The following is a 6,761-nucleotide window of genomic DNA, read 5'->3' as shown; positions in this document are numbered from 1 at the left end:
TTTGATTTCACTGCAGGCATCTCAGACCCTTTAATATGAAAATGCACATTGTGAAGCCACAAGTGGGCAACATTTATATGAAGCATTCCCAAATATTTTATGACAGAATTTTCTCCCTCCATTTTTCTTTTTCTTTTCTTTTTCTTCCTTCCTTCCTTCCTTCCTTCCTTCCTTCCTTCCTTCCTTCCTTCCTTCCTTCCTTTCAAGGAACATGTGGGTAGAAGAGGAACACCAGGAAGTGGTTGAGAATATTAGTGCTTGAAGGATGTATTCTGCTGCTGACAAGAAACTTGTGGAAGAAAAATTTGATGTCACAGATAATAAAGAAATAAGTGATTGAGGCTTATTGAGTAAAACACTCAGATATAAAAGACTGAATGGTGCTAGTAACACAAATTGGAAATAACTATCTATACTAATTCTTTTCACAAAGTCAGAGAATAGTCCATTTTTAGGTTAGCCCAATAGAAGCCATGAGTAGTAAAAGACAGACATGAAAGGCAGTTTCATCCCAAATTGACTCTAACCCCTGTTTCTGACTCCAAAAAATAAGCTTTATAATGAGTCTAAAGACAAGCTTAGGCTTAGTCCTAAAATAAAGTTATGAATAAAATAATAGCAATTGAAAACTATTCAAATTTTTTGAATAAAAAGACACCAAATAGTATCGAGGTGACAACTGCTTTTGAAACCTAGCTCTCTTCCTATAATAGTTTTATTTTTATTATTTATTCTAAGCTATTGACAAACTAGTGTCAAAAATTAACTGGTCTATATTGCTTTGATTAGATATCTTAATCAGAAAGTATCTATTGTGAGATGTGCATCTAAAAATTTTAATTGAAAAAAATCATTGTTTTACTTTTTGAAACTTGGCCATTTGAATAATGAAGAAATAGTCACACATTCACTTTTCACAAGACTGTGACTCTCAACCAAGCGTACGTGTTTCCCCAGGAAAACTTTTGAATAATATATCAGTGCCTCTGTGTCACTCCCAGTGTTTCGAAGTCTTGAAGTAGATGTTCTGTGTCAGGATTTTTCATTTCCCAGGTGATTATGATGTGAAGTCTTGACTGAGGCCCACTGCCCTAAGATGAAATTAACTGTTTCCAGCACTAAAATTACAAACCTAAACATAAACAATCAAAAATAATAAAAAGGGCTGAAATCAACAAGGCACAGAAAAACTTTTACGTTATAAATTTACTTCTTTAAGTCATAGCTCATTGTTTATATATTATTAATTAATTATAGAAAAGGGTGGGAAAATAACAAATGTAATTACTCTTAGTTTTAAAATCAACCAGAAATGAAGATGACTCTTCTGAAACCTGCCTGAAAAATAGATCTATAAATATTCTTCTAATACACTTATTAATATTGATATACATAAGCTATTTTTCATATTAATATTATACATGAAAACTATGAGAAGAATGATTTAGGACAATCTAGCTCAGCTGAAATTAAGGGACAAGATATTGACATTATCATGAGTGAGTTATTGTGCACTTCAATATTACACAATATAGTTTTAACTTGTATACATTTAATTACTTTTAATTATATATAGAAATATAACTAGACTCATTTATGTATTCACTTATTCATCTATCCATTTATTTGTTAGCTGATTCCCCTCCAAAAAAAACATTACCATGAAATCATATGTTTTTATTTTAATCTTCAGAGCAACCCAAGGAAGTGGGTATTATTATTATCCACATTTTACAGGTGAGTAAACTGTGTACAGTTACAACATTACTATTTCGCACATATTAGAAGCATAAAACACATTTGGCGAACATATACTTTAGGATAGAGAGATAGCCATGAGCAACAGCTCATCTGTATTGAGTATAAGCCTTTATCCTGTCTTAAATCCTTACTGTTAAAAGCCCTGTGAAAACTGAGCAAAGATCCAAGCATCCTTCTACTTGTCATGTAGGTATAGGTGGAACTTCCGATCTCAAATAAAGATGAATACCAAAATATAAATCTGAGGGCCCAACTCCAGACTTTCAGAATCTCAATCCCTACTAGTGGGACTTGAGATGTGCCTATTTTTTTTTTTTTAATGTCAATGACTTTAGGGGTATAAGTGGTTATTGGTTGCATGGAAGTATTGCATAGTGGTGAAGAAGTCTGAGCTTTAAATGTACCTATCACCTCCACTATGCACATTGTACCCAATAAGCAAATTTTCACCCCTCAATCTCTTTCCTGCACCCTCTTCCTCAATCTAAAAAATGTCCATTATACCATTCTATATGCCTTTGTGGACCTCTAGCTTAGCTTCCACTTATAAATGAGAACATGTGGTATATGATCTTCCATTCTTGCGTTACTGCACTTAGGATAATGGTCTCAACTCCATCCAACTTGCTGCAAAAGACATGATTCCATTCTTTTTTATTGCTGAATAGTATTTCTCAGTGTGTGCATGTGCGTGTGTGTGTGTGTGTGTGTGTGTGTGTGTGTGTGTGTGTATTTGTGTGTGTGTGTGTCACATTTTCTTCATCCACTGATCAGCTGATGGACATTTAGGTTGATTCTGCATCTTTGCAATTGTGAATTGTCTTGTAATAAAAATACACATACAGTGTCTTCTTTGTATAATGACCCCTTTTTCTTTAAGCAGGTAACCAGTAGTGGGATTCTGGATTGAGTAGTAGATCTACTTTTAGTTTTTTGAGAAATCATCATAGTATTTTTCATAGAGGTTTTACTGAATTACATTCCCGCCAACAGTGTATAAATGTTCCCTTTTAACCACATCTATGCCAACATCTATTGTTTTTTTTAATAATGGTCTTTCTAACTGATGTAAAATGGTATTTCATTGTGGTTTTAGTTTGCATTTCCTTGATGATTAGTAATGTTGAGTATGTTTTCATGTTTGTTGGCTATTTGTATATCTTCTTTTGAGAGATGTCTTTTCATGTTGTTTTCCCACTTTTTATATGGTTTTTCTCTTGCTGATTTGGTTTATTTCCTTGTAGATGCTGTATCTTCATCCTTTGTTGGATGTACAGTTTGCATATATTTTCTCCCATTCTGTAGGTTGCCTATTTACTCTTTTGATTACGACTTTTGCTCTGCTGAAGATTTTAGCTTAATTTATTTTGGGTTTTGTTGCATTTGCTTTTTGGGCACTTGCTTATTAAAACAAAACAAAACAAAACAGCCTCTCAAGTAATTATTGCGAACAACCAAGTATAGAGACTATTAGATCTCATTGCTCAAGGTTGAGATTTAATGAGCTTTGGTCTTACTGATTCTCTGAAAGGGTGCAGACAATGAGGCTTCATGGATAGAGCTGATATGTTCCCAGTTAGTTTCCCTTCTCACAAGCTAACAGGCCGCTATACAGCAGAAAATGGTGACTTATGTCTTGTGATCTGAAGTCAGACAGAATTTCACTGAATTCCAGCTGTGCTACTGACTAGATTTGTTATGTGGGGCAAGTTGCTTGATGCTTTAAAAGCCATTTTCCTTTTCTATAAAATGGGATCATGATATCCTTTCTCTCATAGGGGTGTTATAGGGAGTAAATAAAAATATATGTTCTTTCCCACATGGTACAATGTCTGACATAGAAGAAGCATACTATATATCTTACCTTTATTAAAGCAGTGGGAAAGTATGAGATCAGGAAAGAGATGAGTTCTAACTGGCACATTGTCTTATTTTCCCAGGTCTATTTATTTATCTTAAATATTCTTGTTCTAGAATACCTTTTCCCTTCCCCTTCATTAAGCTCTGAGTAATCTCACACTTCAGAACGATGTCCTTTCCATGTGAAAAAATACATTTTCTGAAAAAGAATCTCTGTGCTATTTCTAATTAAAAATATGACAACTTGACTATCCCCTTCTGCGTCAATTGAGTGTGTATGCCACAAATAAACTGTTCTAGCTCTGGCATATTGAAAACAAATATTGTCATATTTTAAAAGAAGAATTTTGCAAATGCATGGTATGATTGCATCTTATTACTAGAAGTCATATAGTACACAATGCACAGTACATTTCTAAGACCTGGTTTTAAATTTAATTCTAATAAGTAAACTGATTTAACTCTGTTGGGGGAAAGTAGATGCACTAATTCAATCACAAATCCAGTCTTCATTGCAATAAAATCTAATGCCTGCCTACTTCCTGGGTACCTAATGATGAGTCTAAATAGTGTGTATATTTTTATTTACATATGCAATAATACAATTCTCTGCTCAGTGAGTGATGTTCTTCTGCCACTTGGTGGTGTTTGCCAGTTTCAGAATTGGTTTCTTGGTGGCACTATAGCACTAAGTACATAGTGCATGGAACAAAATTACAGCATTCCTGTTGGAAAGGCTTTGCTTCAAACTGTTTAATAATTCAAAGAATCTCTGTGGAAGCAACTGCATTTGTTAACCAATCACAATCAGTAATTAACTCCTTTGGAGTTTTAAGTTACTTTAGGCAAAATGTCTTAGGAAGAGTACACATTATTAGAAAGTATGCCAAAAATTTACTCAACAGGGAAGTCAATAACATTTTTCCTCTGCTAAGAGCTTCTGTAAAATTCTACTTATATGGCCAAGCCCTAAAATCCTAGCAGGTCTTGTTTCATTATCATAATTACTGCATAAACACTTTTAAGGACTTTGCCTTTAGTTTCAAGCATGACTTATTTTCATCAGCCTGATTAGTTTTCACACCAGACTTGCTATGGAAAATGATACATTCTCACTCTGTTCTGTGGAGTTGTTAAGCCTCGATCTACATTAAGCTTATATTCTTGTTGCCGGCTCTGCTGAAAGGCTGCAGCAAAAGACATCGCTAATTCCTTGTTTTTGCAGTATCGGTTGGCAGCTCTACCTAATGGGCATTCCGTTTCCTTAAAGAATTTAGCTGCTCTGCCTGGAAGCCGATTTTCTGATGCCTCCAACGTCTGGTCAAATTGATCTGTTTTAATGGAGTCTTGGTCGGTAAGGAGAGAGATGCCACCGACTAGAATGCTGGGATCTGCTGCTTAATTGCCAGGAGTGAGAGACACCGAGGTTCAGAAATCTTTGGAGGTGGGAGGGGAGGGGGTAGTTTCGGAGGGAGGCGGATATGTAAGATAAAGGGATGGGTTTCACACAGGAAAAAAAAAGCGATTTCTTTGAGGCACGGAGGTGCTGCACGATCACATCTCTCAAAGGAAAAGTTAAAAAGCAAGGGAGTGGGATGAGGTTGGAGGTCAAAGTATTTAAAAGGATTGCGCGGGTACAATTTGTTTTTCTGGTGGTGTCTGCAAAGGACAGATAGTTCCCGTTTTCAAAGTATACTGGTGCCTTTTTTTAACTGATCGAGAAGCGACGCTAATTGTCTGTTAGGCTTTTTGTCAACTGCTTTTCTAAATTCAGGGAACGCGAAAGGAGAGGGGCAATAGGAAAATTTGAACAGAGAGAAAAAGAGAGAGAATCTTAGGGTTTTTGAAAGAGGTAGGGGAGAGCAGGAGAACGAGGAAGGGGAGAGGAACAGAAAAAGGAGAGAGCGGGGGGAGAGAGAGAGAGAGAGAAAAAAATCCTGAATCACTTAACAATCACACAGAGAAAAGAAAGCTCTTCCTTGTGGGGCATCCAAATCGCTGTGACTACAGCAGGGCCCTGGATCGCGGGAGGAAGATGCTCCTCTCCATTCTCGTCCCGGAAAGATCTGTCCCTGCTGCCAGCGACTAAAATGCTATGAAGCTAAAGAGCCTCTGTCACTGCGTGTGCAGGATGCAGCAGGCGGAAGGCGGGTACCCCCACACCGTTTGCCCTGAGCCCGCTGGAACGAAGGCAGAAAACGCTCAGGGCCAGCGACCCTGCCGAGTGAGACCTGCGCGCCTCGTCCCGGGCACTGGCGACCGCAGGCACCCGCCCGATGCGCCCAGAGCCACCGCCCGTGGTGCGGAAGCCAGCCTGGCCGTCCCCCCGCTGCTCCTGCAGCAGAGCCCTTCTCTTCCTCTCTGACCCCTTGTCCCACCAGATCTGACCTTCCGAATACTCGTGCCCGAGTCTCTCAGGTGGCCACGTGAACAGGCTCTGGGCTGGAGCTGAGCAGGTGATGGGAGTGGGATTCAAACCCGCAGCCGCCAGGGGCCGAGTGGGAGCTACGGAGGCCCAGGGAGGTGCGAGGGGTGCAGAGAGAAGGGAGAGGGGAACCCGCCAGGCAGGCTGAGCCGGCTGGCGCGCGGCCTCGGGGCTGCAGGCTCCTGGGAAATGCTGCCGCTGCCAGCGCTGTGCCCACACCCTCGCCTCTCACCCTCTCCTTCCCCGGCTGCTCCCTGGAGGAGCGTCCCCAGCCTCCCCGCTGCGACATCCCAGCCCGGGTACCCTTAGGGTCCTGGGTGGGGCGCCGGCAGGACCCCCTGCGCCCTGCTGACCCACCCGCCGCCCGGCCGCAGCGCTCCCGCGGCACCTCCGCCCTCGCCATCCCAGCTCCGAGGGACGCCGCCCGGCCGCCGCGGCGCCGGCTGCCCGGGGCCACACACGGAGGAGCGGCGCTCATCTGGACCCCGCGGTCGGCAGGGGGCGTCCTGGAGCGGGGAGCGAGGCGAGCGGTAGGCAGGAGTGGGGTGGGGTGAGTGGCCCAGCCCGGTGCCGAGCTTCTCACGGGAGCCAGCCCCCGGCCCGGCTCGGGCCGGCGCGCGGCGAGCTCGCCCAGCGGTGGCATCCGCGCCGCCTCCACCTCGCACCTCCTCGCCGGCCCCGCCCTCCCGGGACCTGCATCCCGCTCGGCCAATCA

This window comes from Carlito syrichta, unplaced genomic scaffold, assembly GCF_000164805.1.
Source record: "Carlito syrichta isolate Samal-C Ts95f unplaced genomic scaffold, Tarsius_syrichta-2.0.1 Scaffold305263, whole genome shotgun sequence".
NCBI lineage: Eukaryota > Metazoa > Chordata > Mammalia > Primates > Tarsiidae > Carlito > Carlito syrichta.
This window is presented reverse-complemented; position numbering follows the sequence as displayed.